The sequence below is a fragment of the Varanus komodoensis genome, unplaced genomic scaffold (genome assembly GCF_004798865.1).
Source record: "Varanus komodoensis strain SLA01 unplaced genomic scaffold, ASM479886v1 scaffold5, whole genome shotgun sequence".
NCBI classification, from domain to species: domain Eukaryota; kingdom Metazoa; phylum Chordata; class Lepidosauria; order Squamata; family Varanidae; genus Varanus; species Varanus komodoensis.
The window spans coordinates 37,961,865-37,977,388 of record NW_025336087.1 but is presented as its reverse complement, the minus strand read 5'-3'; the positions used below and the strand labels follow the sequence as shown (position 1 = coordinate 37,977,388).

General features: G+C 38.2%; 1 protein-coding gene across 3 annotated transcripts in view; it reads right to left on the bottom strand.

Annotated features, from left to right (window-relative positions):
- The window catches only part of CDC42SE2 (CDC42 small effector 2), an 88,946-nt gene that overhangs the window by 35,483 nt on the left and 37,939 nt on the right, over positions 1-15,524 (bottom strand). Inside the window, exon 1 of one of the 3 annotated variants that reach the window (XM_044446068.1) lies at positions 14,141-14,159. The exons of 1 other annotated variant lie outside the window; for it this stretch is intronic. The gene's annotated coding sequence lies outside the window, so the exon portion shown is untranslated. Of the gene's footprint in view, positions 1-12,739; positions 12,756-14,140; positions 14,160-15,524 lie in introns of those variants that run through there. One more of the 3 variants, XM_044446067.1, reaches the window with a different exon arrangement.

Sequence of the window (15,524 nt, the reverse complement as noted above, 5' to 3'; positions counted from 1 at the left end):
TGAGTTATTGCCCACTTTCAACCTTGGCATTCTGCCTGCTTCCTTCAGCTTGCAACTGAGAGTAATAGAGGAATGGGCGGGGGAAAGAAAGAAGGGAATCAGCGTAGACCAAGTTTCCAAACTTCTACAGAACAATATGCAATGGTGCAACCTCAACTTTCTATTGATACTTACAATATTAACATTATTATTAAAAGAGCATGCAATTAACCCAACCAAAAGGCCATAATAGATTAGATCCATACTACGTAAGCTGACCATATTTCACTAATATTTTAAAGAAACAAATGTCCAATGGCTTCCAGTAGGAATGTAAAAGGTAAAGGTTTCCCCTTGACGTTACGTTCAATCATGTATGACTCTTGGGAGCGGTGCTCATCTGTTTCCTAGCCAAGCCAGCGTTTGTCTGCAGACAGTTTCTGTGGTCATGTGGCCAGCATGACTATACACCAAGGTGCACGGAACGCTGCATGCTTTTGAACTGCAAGGTTGACAGGAGCTGGGACGGAGCAATGGGAACTCACCCCGTTGTGCAAATTCGAACCAGCAACCTTTCGATCAACCAGCACAGCAGCACAGCAGTTTAAACCACTGTGCCGCTATGTGCAACTAATTTAAGGCTAAACTATACTGAAGTCCCTTCCTGCACTGAGGCATTTCAGTTATGTCTTTTGTACAAGTAACATTTGCTTCTCTTGCAGTTCATGCACAGGAAAAGCTCTATTTGTGCTGCTTAGTTGTGCTTAGTTGTGCCCTACACCTTTTGTAAGTGTAGCAGTCTGGGATCAAGTTTCCTTGGTGCATTTTTTGGATTTTCCTGTTTTGGTGCAATATGTTTTGTTAAATGCTTCCACTTTCCTTCGGATGTGGTGCTAATTATGACAGTTTGCTGCTGAAGTGTATTCTTATTTTTTTTTAGTTCTTTTTAGATTCCTACACATATGAGCATCTATATAGCAATTCATACAGCAGTTTATTATGAAAAGTGATGTTCCATTATGAAAATTTGTGAACAGAAGGCTGGCACAGGGCAAAGATAATTACCCAATGCTGTGCTAGATCTACAAGGAAGGTCCTGTGTGACAGGGTGGGGACTTATCTATTGATTCTCTCCTATGGGCCTTTATAGCTGTATGCAAGGTTATAATTTCTGAAACAGAATATTCTAGATTCAAGCAAGAATTAAGAAAATGTATCACACCTTAAAGGAGCTAGAGACCACTGTTAAAAGAAACCTCTATGAAAAATGCCAAGGAACAATATCAACTCCTTAGCAGTGAAAGAAATATTAAAGCGGGAGTAAGGCGTGTTCTGCACAGCTTCTGAGATCACCAGCTTCTGAGGCCACCAGAAGCTCAGCTTCTGAGATCACCATCCACATCCCAACCAGTTGTACTTTTGAAACTAGGCACAGAAGAAAGTCTTTCCAACAGATATTAATATGCAACTAAGTTTATAATATCAGTTAGAGACTATAAAAAGATATGAGCTATTCACAATTGTCTGCAGTCTGCATATGAGTACATAAGGAGTGCAAAGGGCTGCTGGAAGGTTTACAACATACACTGGTGAACTGTCATCACTGAATGGTGGTATATGCGGCAACCTTTATTGAAAAGATAACCTGAAAATTGCAGAAAACATGTACCACCTAGCTGCAACCCAAAGCTCACCAAGGAATTCACAAGTGTTTATCAGATCTACTAGCTCAAAAGAAGCTTTTAAGTGGCATAAGTACGAATACTGAAATGTTCAAATGTACTGTTACATAGCGACTGAAGAAAACAAACAAACAAAAAAGCAACAGGGCACCATGATGGGATTAAGTAAGAGACAGTTTGTGTTAACATGATAAGCACAATTAAACAAGGCTGGGACAAAAAGATGCGTATAAAGTCCTTGTGCCCTGCAACAGCCACCTCCCCAGGCATACCAGGCTCCTAAGATTGGGCAAGCATGCCCAGAATTAAACCCCTTAGTTACCACAATGCAGGAAGCAAATTTTATAATTGAAACACTGTTACCTATCAGCTGTACATATGTAGCAAAGGAGACATGAGTGGCGCCAACACAGTTCTGGTGTGAGCAGAAACTTGATTTGCATTACTGATGTTATTAAACTCTCATAACCCTAAAGAAGACACTGAGAAAACAAGCTCTCTCTCTCTTTTTTTTTTTTTTGCAAGATCCATGTGTCTCTCATCGCTTCCATATGAATATAAGGAGAGTCTGAAATACATATTTGAATGAAAGTTTTCCCTGATTACAACTGAAGAACAGCATTTTCCATTTACAAACATTTAATGGCTTAAAGGGTCAGCTTTTCTTGCTTTCTGCCTGCCTCATTTCTTTGCTGCAGCCTCAGACAGGAAATGTGGTAATGGGGCTGTTTCAGTATTGAGAGGAACAGATAAAGAATATTAAAAACCCAAAGGAAGGAAGACTGCAGGTGCTAGCTAATGCATCATTTGAACTTAAGAGGTCTATCTCCCCTGTGGCCCTCTTCTCTGGGCTCAGCATACTGTTTTTAGAAAAGAATCCAAAAATAAACATATTATGAAGAGAGAGAGAGAGAGATGCAGTATGTATAAACCTACCAGCTGGATAATGGTAGGTGTCTAATATCTAAGTTCATTTGAAAGTGTTAAGTTTATGTTGAGAGAATGAGAGAGAAATATAACCTCAGAAAGAAGAAAATAAATATTAGTCACTATTTACATACCTCACACTTTCCCTTGCTCTTGTGAAGAAACCAAGGCAGCTTACTTAAAGAACTTCTCCATTTTATCCTCAAAAGAACCCAATGAGTGCACACATGATTGGTTAGTCTGAAAGTCAGTGAGCTTCATAGTCAAATAGAGACTAGAACCTGGATCTTCTAAGTCGACATCCAACATACAAACTACCACTCTAGACAGGTGTTTGTCAAAAATAACTGTGTACCAACCAACGTCTTAGTGGGATAGAAGAACTGCACTGTAAGATGCTTTTTTATGTCTTTGTATCTATAGGAAACATCCATTTTAATGTAAGGGCTAACTAAATTTAGCTATTTAATTTGGGTGTACAATTTTCTGCTTCAGTACGTAGATATGGTCCTAAATATGTGCAGTTATTTTTTTCTTGTAAAAAACTCAAAAGACAAACTTTTGTATTTAGGGTAGTATTTTTCTATGCAAGAATTTAAGTGTCTTTTGTGATAAGCAATTTCAAATATTCACTTCTCTGCTGGAAATATGCAAACTAATTCAGATGATACACTTACCTATACTTTTTTCTTCCTCTCATATACTATCCATGTATATTGTAATGCTCAAATATATGAAACAGTCAGCACTTTCCTAAGAAGCCTTGCTTTAGCTTAATCCAAAAATCATTCCTATTTCCTGCAACCTATGTTATTCTACAATGTTCACCAGGATGTATATTTTATTTAAAAGAGGAATTTAAGAAGATCCTCTCATGCATTCCAGTTCTTCTTTCACAATGCCAACACAGTAGCTACCCTCGAAATACTATTAATGTTATACAGAGCTTATCCTATCCCATTCATCCATTGGCCATTTTGTATGCTACCACTGTCATATAGAAACTTATCTGTGGTTGGAGTGCACCCCTCTCTAGTAACATTCAGATACAGGAACCATGTGAGCACTGCTAGTGGCATTTATGGCACAGTAAGCCAAAGCCAAGACATTCTATCACCCTTCCCGTTTTAGAGTTTTCTTCAAAGGTTTTATTAGTAAGATGCATGCAAGCAAGTGCACGCACGCACGCACGGTGTAACACTATCCACAGGGCAATGCATTTTGAAGAGCCCGGACTGATGTACTAAACTCTGGCTTCTTTTTCTCAAGTCTCTTTTGTCAGAGACAGAAACAGTGGACCACTCAGGCTGTTAGTAATGGGAATGATGTCAGTGCAATCCCCCATTGCACGCAAGTGTGTGAAAGAGAAAGAGTAACTGTATTTTGTCCACTGGTGGCTGAATTTGTTTCCGCTTCTTGAATACGTACAAAAAGGGATATTTTGGAAGAGGCTACATCCTACATGCCTGATCCTATACTGCATGGATGTGATTTTACCTTATGCTTTTACCTTTTACCGTATGTGGCGTTGTCCCTTTCTTAAGTCATTTGCGCATCAAATAGGTTATTTTCTGGTTTCTGACAGGTGTACTCTGGATTGTGTTGGAGGCCCAATATCATAGATGGACAGTATCGTTCATCAGCAAAAGACTAATAATATGTATTACGGAGATTTAACTTTTCTGCTTTTAGGACCTGCCCTTTAAGCTCCATTCAGGGCCTGACATTTATCAGAAAATTTAAGAATTAGTCCCCTCGAACAACATTCTCTCTCCCTGAAGGTCAAGTGATGCTAGTACTATCTGAAGGAGTCATGCCATGTTATTTCAGCCATTTCTAGATGTCATCACAGCAGTGTGAAAGGCTATTCTAATAATGCACGTGTTTCCCCATATGCTAGCTTAAAGCTAGCAAAATCTCTAACAGCTAGTCAAGAGACTCTGGGACCTGTAGCCCAACACATCTGGAAGGCATCAGGGCGAGTCTGGCCTAAATTCTTCCTCTACTCCTTTTCCTCCTCATTTTATTTATTTATCTATTTTTCGATTTATATCCTGCCTTTTTCCTACAAAGGGCTCAAGGCAGCTTACATCATTCTCCTCCTCCATCTTATCCCCACAACAACCCTGTGAGGTAGGTTGGGCTGAGAGTCTGTGACGGGCCCAAAGTCACCCAGTTGGCTCCATGGCTGAGCGGGGACTAGAACCCAGATCGTCTGAGTCCCAGACCCATGCTCTTAACCACTACACCACACTGGCTCTCTGCACTTAGGCAAAAAAGCAAGCGGTTTATCAAAGAAAGATAGCAAGATGCAGTTTCTGTGCACAGATTCTGGAAAAACCTACCCTCTATTGTATTATTGTAGGTTCAAAGTGCCAAAGAGTTCTGAGTCATCCTTCCATCTCTGAGAAGTGAAGATGCAGCATGGAAGTACTACTTCAGCAGAAATGTTGTATAAAACCAGTTATAAATGTTCTCTGTGCCACTGGCTAGTAAAAATATATTGCATTGCTGACTTATTTCTACAGCTTGGGCATGAGCAGCTCCTGCTCTTTAGTGCATCATTCATGTACATTAAATCATCATTTAGAAAATATTTTAAAATTACAAATTAAATCTATATGATCTTTTGTAAAACACATCATGCTGCAGTAACTCCTACGCCACTTCCTCTTGCAGCTAACAGGACATATTACTATTTAAGGTCTTGTAAGTAATGTGGTTATTTTTGGAAATTGTTGCTTATGAGCGTTACAGCACTAGTCAAAGCCTGACTATAATGAGATTGCGCATAATACACAAAACATAAAAAAGATTTCGTTGCCTTCCAGCCCCTTCTCAGATTTAAAAGGAGGGAAGCAATTTATATCAGAAAATATGGCTAGCGACCCCATCATTAAAGCAAGTGGTTTAATATATAAATATTTTGAATAAGATGTACTCTTTGAAGACAGAAATCCATTAAAGCCATCTCTGAGCTGGCTTCTTAAATCTGTTTCCTTTACTGGTTATTGTTCATAGTTTATTTGGATTAAAGGTAATATTATTCAGTGCTGTGTCCTGAAGTTTGTTTACTCAGGCAGCTCAACACATAAAACACCTACACCTGGCTTAGGGACCTACAAATATCCATCTAATTATTCATGTTATTGAAATGCTAAGAAAATATAACAGGTTTAGTTCTTACGTCAAATAGGAGCCTTTACTTTCTCCAAAAGGCTCAAGAATTTGCACTAGGTTTCTGAAATGCAAATTTGAAGTTTCTACATATTCATTTTGGGATGCAGGTGGCGCAGTGGTTTAAATTTTAGCTCTAATTTGGATATTCCAATGTTTCCTTTTGAATGTCATGAAATAACTAAAGTCACAAATTCATCTTGGTGACTAGGCTACTCAGAAAATTAGACAACTAATGGGTTGTTACAGTTCTATCTTTATTAATGAGTACTGACTAAGAAAATTCCATCGGCAATTTATCTAAATAAGGAGTGGTATCCAATGGTATCATTCCATCAGCCTCAGCAGATTTCCCCTTCCCAGGGTCAGAGCTGGTAGAATATGACTGATGTGCACATATCAAGGGATGGAGTAGTGAATTTTGCTGCACCCAGCACTCCCAGCAGGAGGGCCAACTTCAGCAGTGCCTCTAGTGGGTGCTTCAGAAAGCCCTGCCAGCTGGTTTCCGATTGTAGTATTCGCCACCTCAAGAGAGCAGTTGGCGGCCCTCTCTGGAACTGCAGTAATTCATGTGTGTTCTCCACTTCCCCTCAGAGGAGCTGTGGTGCTAAGAGGTGAAGAGACAGGGTGTGATGACAGTACAGCTTGCTCTTAGGAAGCAAGAACCTCAGCTGCTCCTTACCCACTGCACCTAAATCTGCTACTAAATGGGGGGCTGCAAGGAGAGGTTAGAAGGGTGACGACAGCTACTGATGTTGAGGACAAGGTTACTGACTTAGAGGAGCTCACACATTGCATGGATCCTTGAAGTTAAAGACCTCATAAAAGGTAGCAAACAAAATAACCATGGAGGAAAATAACCTCATGTGGCATAAACAAATGGTATTATTAAAGAGGAAGTGAAAACGTTAACAAATATTGAAAAGCCAGGAAATCATGTGATATAGTTCAGTTGAGTGAAACTATATCAACTGGAAAGAAAACAGGTACAGGGACAGAGGGTAATAGGTTTAATCTCAGCACCCTGCATCTATGTAGAGTCTTTCTCAGAAATCAATTTCATTGTTGAATGGAGTTTCATGTATTCCCTGCATTCTGCATTCAACAAAGATTTATTCCTAAGGATAACAGATGAGCTTCTGTTTATTACCCTGCAAAAACAAAAACTAGCCACTCTTTAGTACTTTGCTTCTATATGCTTTCTTTGTTTCCTTAGGTTTATTTCAACTGCCTTGACTTAGGGTGATGGCAGTTCTAGTCCAACAAAACTGAAAGCTATTGGATTGGGGAAAGTTAATCTAAAAGTATTCAAAAGCCTAAGCCAGTTAACTAGTACATCCCAACTGGATCAAGTCAGAAAATTTCAGTTTCTATACTGCAACACTAGCAAATAAATTTGCATGTTTTAATTAAAAAAATACTCCTACGAACAGCTGTTCTGAGACAATGATAGAGAAACAAATCAATGGAAAGGACAAGCAAAGTGATAGAAACTCAGACAAAAAGTTGAATTTTTATTGTGTCACAAATATGACAAACTGGAATCTGACAATTTTAGTGATTCCCATGATAAAATACCATATTATTTTAAATAATAGCAGGTACTTAAGTATGGGGCAGACTTTTAGTATGATAATTTATGTTATTATAGCTTTATCCTGACAGAAGTAACAGCACACAATAATTTAATGTAGCCTTATTACAGGAGGAAGAAATAGTAAGCCAAAGTACCTGAACAGTTTATAGGAATGTGTCCTTTAGATTCTATAATTACAAACATGTTTGGTTACATGAAACTTGATTATACTCATTACGTACTTTCAGAATTTGGGAGATGTCAAATCACTGTATCATATAAGACATGAAGATAAAAGAAACCTTAGGTTATTTTCTCCCAAACTACTACTTTACATTAGTGGTTTGTTTTAATCAATCAAAGACACAACTACCAAATGCCTAACCGCCAAGCAAATTGCTTTAGACAAAAAGGCCATGTTGTGAGCTAGGTTTCCTCCCTTTGCACTGACCCCGCCCCCTTTTGCCCCACTTTTTTGGCAAAACATCCTTTATTGGCCAAGGCATCTTCCAGAAGCACAAACACCCAGAAAGAATCTCTGAGCATGCGCAGAACAGTCCTTTTAATCCAATCTAGTATTTTCTTCAAGGAACTCGCCTTATGGGTTTGTTTATGCCCCATCCATTCAGGAGTGGCCTTTTGGAAACCAGCATGCATCTTCTCTGCATGCCAATCCTCTAATTGGGTCATTCCCCCTCTGCTGATGTCACATCATGGGGTCAAGAGCCATACCAGAAATTCCCCTGTTCTCAGATCCTTCCTGATAAGTGAATATCAGGGTGTCCAACCTGCGGCCTGTAGGCCACATGCGGCCCAGGATGACTGTGAATGTGGTCCAACACAAAATCATAAACTTACTCAAAACATTATGAGATTTTTTTTAGAACTCGATTGTGTGGTTCTTGAGCATGAAACTGTAGATGACAATGTCATGTCACCATGTCACGCAAAATAAATGTATGTATACTCTCTCAATTTGTATGCATACATGGCTTCAGTTTTACAGTGGTGTGTGGTTTCCATTTGTGAGCAATTATTTTCAAGAATGAAGCACACTAAGAGTAAAATTAGATCCAAAATATCAGATGAGCACCTTGAGAACTCACTGAGAATTGCAACTACTTCCATCAAATCAAAGAACGTTGCATTAGTTTCTCTAATACCATGTCAAATATCCCATTAGTTTTATGTTTTAATTTTATAATAAAAATAGCAAAAATATCAACAAAGCTTTATTACTTAGATATGTTCATTTTCTCTATTAGGGTTTGCAAACTTGGAACTTACTCAATGATTTTAAAAGACTCTCCAAATGGGGTGCTGCATAATTAGGATTATTATGTGAGGACTTTTTTGCTTATCTGTGGTGGTGGATATCACAAATATTATGCACAGACCTTTTTTATGCTCATCAGTTTTGGTTAGTGTTTGTGTATTTAATGTGTGGTCCTGATCAATTCTTCTTCTTCCAATGTGGCTCAAAGAAGCCAAAAGGTTGTACAGCCCTGGTTGGTTATTCTCAGAGGCTGCCTGAGTTCCTGGAGAGACTGATCTTGAGATAAGCCTCCGCTTCTCTCATCTCAACATCTGAAATTGGCCCATGTTCTGAGGCCTCCTCCTGCTCCTCCCAGCCAGGAAGCCTTGAGAATGCGTGCCAAGAACAACTGTTTTTCTCACTCCCAACAATCTGCTTCCTTGCAACTTTCTATTTACAAATAACTGCATTAGTTTCTTCCTATCAGCCCAGCTTCTTCATAGCACATAGTCCTTCCTTCTTCCACTACACTGTTTACTATATCATTGGTGAACTACTGTATATTTGGTAAAGCAACTATACCCATTATGCAGCTGAAGCTGGAATTCCAGGAAATGGTAGAGTGCATTCCTTCACTAGCACTCTTATTCTATGCATAATGGCAGGATCCAGAGTTAGCTAAGCTTAGACTAAAGCAGATCCATTGAAATAAATAAAACATTCATTTGTTCTTGCTTAAATCCCACTGATTTCAATGGGTCTACTCTGTGACTAATTGTAGATCCAAACCATTAACAGTGAAGCTAAGTCCCACTACATTTATGGAAGCTGTTTCCAGCTTAGGATTACAGGTCCAAATTGTTCACCGTTTTCTCTATAAATCAGGCGTGAACAATGCTTATGGAAGCTGCCTCAATAAAGACTGCTGTGTAAGAAACATCATACCCAAAGTATCCCTGGATGGACATGTTCTTTGGAACTTGGCTTAAGAACATAGCTTGAACCTGAAATAGTAAATATATTTTCAGCCTTTGCAAAATTAACAGAACTTTCATGAATAAACAAGATCAAGCTGCAGATCAAACCAAATGTACTATTTGAACCTTATTCAGCTACTGTACCTTCTATGAATATATCCTGAAGTTGACTGTACACATACATTACCTGAACATATCCAAGAAGAAAAAGCATCAGTAAACTGAAAAAATACACTGCTCCGGGTACTGAAATGGATTGCATATATTTCTGCAGGGTTACTCTTTGACACCTTACCTCAGCAATGTAAAAAGGAAAAGTACAATTCACATCTTCTTGATACTTTCTGATAACAAATCTACCTAATTCTTAATACTGTGCCCATCATTTGATATCCTACCCAATGGAACAAACCCAAATCTTAGGTCAGAGACCTTCCGCTGTTAAAAAAAAAATCTAGTTGTGGATGATTACATTTTACAGTACTGATTGTGCTTACGCAAATGTAGGAATGACACAAATCCTTTAGGGGACAAATTTCCAGGCATCTAATTGTCACGGGTTCCTAAATTCTGGCAACTACCCTCCAACCTTCCAAAGAGTATTGGAAGCATGTTTCTGAAGCATGTGGCTATGTGTCCCCGCCCGTCCTTTTTTTTTTTTGGAACAGAGGATAGCATCTAAAGGAACTCTCTATCTGAGGAGCTGTCCAGTCAGTCCAAACCCAGTTGACAGATAAAGAATTCTTAGAAGGGAGAACAGGAGCCTTGAAGTCAGTCACCAATATTCAGCACCTGGATAGTGGACTGAACAAGTAAACAGGTTACCCCACTGTGTCAAGATATATTATTATATAATTAAACACAAGTATTCCAACATTGGCATTTCTACACATAAATGAGCATATATAAGATTTTCTTAAAAATCTATCTCCTCTTTTTCGTCAACACATTTCCTCTTTTTTTGGACACTGCATAAGGACACTCCTTCTACATGTTATCAGCAACAGCTGCCCACTGGAGAAAGGATGAGCATTCCAATCTGAAAGTCGAAGATAGACTGAGGAAGAGCAGAACACACCAGTAAGAATAGGCACCATCTTCTCACTAACACACTCATGTCTCCATCTCTTCCCCAGCACAGTTTGGCTGCTACAAAACCTGACCAGCTGTCCCATTTTGCACAGCTTTTTTGTTCCATTGTTCCTAACAAAATAGAGAAGCTGCAAAGAAGAAATGCATGGACAAGTTCCATTTATGTCAATGGATTTTCACACACAGTACTATTGAGAATCATTCATTTTTTCATAGCCTTTCATATCAAGATGCATCCAGGAGTCTACTTTTCCTAGAAAATAGCAGCTCTACAGATAGCACTATTTTATCTAATAAGAGCAACATGCCTCATCTTCCTTTCCATGTACAGCATTAATAGATCATTGGCAAACATCATGTTTATTCATAAAAAGTGAACTTTTTTTGGTTAAACAGGACCATTCCTTAGTTACACAAGCAACCTTTCAAAAAAGTCTCAGGTGAAACATGCTAGCAGCTCAAAAGCAAACCACTAGGTCTTTAAACAAACAAACAAAAAAGGATTAGTTCCTGGATTTTGTCAGATATCGTTTGAAATTTTAAAAATTCCAAACAAAAAGGCACGTATCTACAACTCATTCCTCTGCTTTGACTTTCTTTCCTACCATCTACATAAGCAATTAAACAAATTACTTACCATCTATATAACGAATTAAATAAATCACTCAGTGATTATAGCAGAAGGCTAGGAAGAATAGCTGCACAATGTCTTTTTTTCTTAGTGAAATCAGGAATCACTCCCAATAATTAGGTTATTTCCACAAATACAATTCCTCATACTACTGATCAAAAGACACTATGAAGTCCATCTGTTGCTGTTGTAAGTTGCAAAGTCATGCCTGACCCCATGGACAACATTCCTCTAGGCATTCCTGTCCTCCACCATCCTTTAGAGTCCACCCAAGCTCACACCCATTGCCCCGTGACTCCAACTAGCCACTTCATCCTCTGCCATCCCCCTCTCCTTTTGCCATCAATTGCCATCAATGCAGTCCATCTAGCTGTCTCTTTTTAATGGGTTTTTGGTGGAGAGGGAGAAGAAAGATGGAAGCATTGAGAAAATGCAAAAGGGCTGCAATTTGAAGTCAGTATCTGGTACCATGTAATAATGCACAAATCTTTCTCTTTTTCCTTTCTGCAAAAATGAATCAAGGCAATTCCTTGTTTGGAAGCACCGTTAAAATAGACTAACTGAAAACAATGGTCAAGACTCCCTTGCATAGCATTGATATCAGTGAGTCTGTTATATGACTAGGTCTACATCTAATCTGGTATTAGAAATATTCAATTTCTTTAAAAATGGATGACCACTTGTAAATTCACATATGGAATTTATGCTCAGTTCAGCAAGCACAGAAAGCCAAACAGATCTGATATTTATAGTGGCTTACACATTTGATTCAGAATGAATAGTAGTAGTACTACTAGTAGTAGTAGTTAAACTCCAACTTAAGATATTTTGTGTGGGTGATGGGAAAGCAAGAAAGAGGAAGAATTCTAGTCAATTTCCAATTCTTAAGAAGAACACAACTTATTTTTACTTTTCAGCCTGGATTTTAAATCTATCTATAGCTTACTCTTCTAAAAAGAAGGAAAAGTTGAACAAAAAAAAATTAAACATGCAAAGTATTGCATATCAGTGGATATGATTTTAAAGAAAGCAAATATTTCTGGGGGGAAAGTCAACATTCTTGTTCAAGTTGGAAGATGCTGGGGGATTTATGCCTTTGTACCTTTCTTCTGTAGCCTGGATGCCAGTGTTTGGGTCAGTAGGGACACAAATGTTTCTCAGAAGTGTTTTTGAGGTTCTTATATGTTGCATGCATTACTGATTAACAGAATCAGTGAACTGTAGACATAGCACAGGAAGTTTAGAAAGCATATCAAAGATGTGGAATAGTTCAGCCAAATCCTTTTTGTAGCAATGCATTGCTTGAACACAAACAACTGGCACAGTTATGATTTTGTTTTTCTCATCTATAAACACAAAAGCATTCAACATTTATCTAATAAGAGGGTATAACCAGATCTACGCTATTCTATTAAGTAAAATCATCACTTTTCTTCTCCTTACCTCATCTTGCGAACAAAAAGGTAGTACCTTCTCATATTGCTACTGCTTCCCAGTTCTGGAAGGCATGAGATAATAATAGCTTTGAGAATTGGCTGCCATTTCATATAAGAATTCAGCACCATTCACCACAAGTTGTTCTCTAGAGGGGGAAGGGCCACAGCACCACTGTAAAACTGCTGTGCATGCACATAAGAGGGCAGTAAAACAGATTTAAATATGACAGTTTTACTGCTTCTACTCTAACTGCATAACCTACAATTTGCTTGCTAACCAAACTGTTCATATTATAACTTTTGCCCCAAGTAAGTTTAACTCTATAAACAAATTCAATTATTCCTCAAGTTCATCTAATATGATACGGCAATTATAGATGGCTATTCAGGTATTAGCATATATTTCTGGCTATTGATATCATGATAACATCCATTAGGACAAAATGGATGCAGTTCTATTTAAGTAGATGCAGGAATTCTGACCTTGGCGAGATCAGCACTTGCTAATACAGGTCTGGGCAAAATAATGATCAACTCCTATGAAAAGGTAGTCAGTTTTAGTTAACATGTTGTGAAAATTTTGACAGTTATAAACTGAAGAAAACATTATTTTAGCTCAGTACTCCACATCACCCTGACAGATACTGAAGAATTTAAAAGTATAACAGGTCTAGTAAAAACAATGATGCACTCATGGTTTTATCATTCCTCATGTTAACAGAGCAGATACTTCCATATATTTTTTACCAACTCTCCCTGGCCTTCAGTGCATGACCATTCTTGCATCTGTAAGGCTACTAAGTAATACTGAGATCAACAAAATTTACAGTGAAATATACAAGGCTAATGCTTTGCAAGGGAGCAGAATTTTTAGGAAAAATCACCCATTTTGCAACATTAATTTTACATAGAATACACACTCCCAGTTCCACAATGAGAAAGGGAATAGATCTGCAGTCATATGAATTCCCTTATCCTTGAAAGATGATCAGTCAGGGTCTCTGGAAATTATCAGTTTATTTGATTTTCTGGACCACTCTTATAGGGATATACACATTTCAGTCCATATTTTTTCCTACTAAAAGAACAGCTTCGAAAGTTCAGTTCTTTTTCCACCCGGCGATGAAAACTGCCATATCCTAAGGTGTGTTACTTCCACCTATCTTTTATGCAAGTTTTCATCAACTTAATACTCTCTGGAGGCACTGCAGTCCAACTGTCATGTAGTTGGCTGTGCTGGCTAAGGATGATGGGAGTTGGAACTGAACAGCTCCAGTAAGGAAAGGTTGCTTTATTCTATAATTGTACTTCTAGCCCATTTCTAGCCTAATTATGTACATGTTAATTAAATAATAAATTCCAGCAAGTCACAAGTAAAAAAAAAAAAAATGCCGGGTTTTAGTCTTACTTTCAATTAAGTTGTGAAGCTGTCTGTACTTCCTCAACTGTGCAATGAAACTTCAGTTGTAGCTTAATGATCTTCTTAAATGTTATAGTTAAAAGATATGCCTGAAACATTAATCACAGAGATTAATATTTAGTGGGTCTGTTTCTTTGTCCAGCAACAAGATATGGTTCATCTTTAATGTATACAATGTTTAACTGTTGCCCTTAGGTTTCAAAACCTGTTGACGGTTTAAGCTTTTCTATATGTAATTTTATTGAATAGACCTGTATGCTGTCCAAAGAAACTGTCTATATTGCACTGTGTATGTGGAAAAAATATTGTCACTGATAAGCTCAACCGCTGTCCTGACATGGACTTGTCAGTTATTCAGCAGCAAGAAGCAGCTGCCAGTTGACTGAAATTACAAATTTCATGCACAGGCACACCGGGAACTGGGTAGTGGATCCATGATGCAGAGAAGCTAAATGACATAGTCCAGAATACAGAAAGTGGAGAAAATAAATATAAGATAACAGGATAATAGAAACAATGTGACATTAACAAGTGGATTCATGTATTGCAATTCTGTTTATTTACTGGACTATTATCCCAGTTTTTGATTTTTTTTAAGGACTCAGAGCAGCTTACATAATTCCCCTGCTGCTGCTCTCAATCTTATCTCCAGAACAACCCTGTGAGGTAGGTTGGGCTGAAAGTCTGTGACTGAAGAGTCACCCAGTTGGCTCCATGGCCGAGCAGAGACTAGAACCCAGACTGCCAGAGTCCCCACTCTTAAGAACTATGCCACAATGCTCACCATATTCTTTCTTTTTATAGCTGATCTTTTGACTTGTTCAGGTAAATTATTTTTAATGACAATGACATGCAAATGCACACATCCTGAGTGTCCCTTGGCAAATAAGGACTACTTCTCTACTGCAATAGAACATGTTCAGCCATATTTTAAAACAGTATGAAGGGTAACAGTCACATAACTTTATGTTGCAGCAGGACTGTATCTAGCTGTTTCCATTACCTGTGAAATTGCACCATGATTTCTGAAAAGATAAGGTGGTCATTCAAAGCCTAAAAAATGTGGTCAGTGCATACCTTTAGACAATTCATGTGGAAAGCTACAAGTGCTTCTGATAGCAGCTTCTCTAAAGTAAGCCAGAGATGTAGGAAGTCAGCCAAACAGATGACGTTCAAAGACAGGTCTCTTATCATGAACTCAGAAGCACATATCCCACATTGCAGACCATGCAGCTCATGTTGGCATTTAGTAGAGATAAAAGAGAAACTTGCATGGGACAATGTTTCAGACATGAATTGAGTGTAGTGGCTAGATATTTACCATCATACTTCCAAAAACTATACTGTGGTCCAAAACTAGCACTTTTGCAAG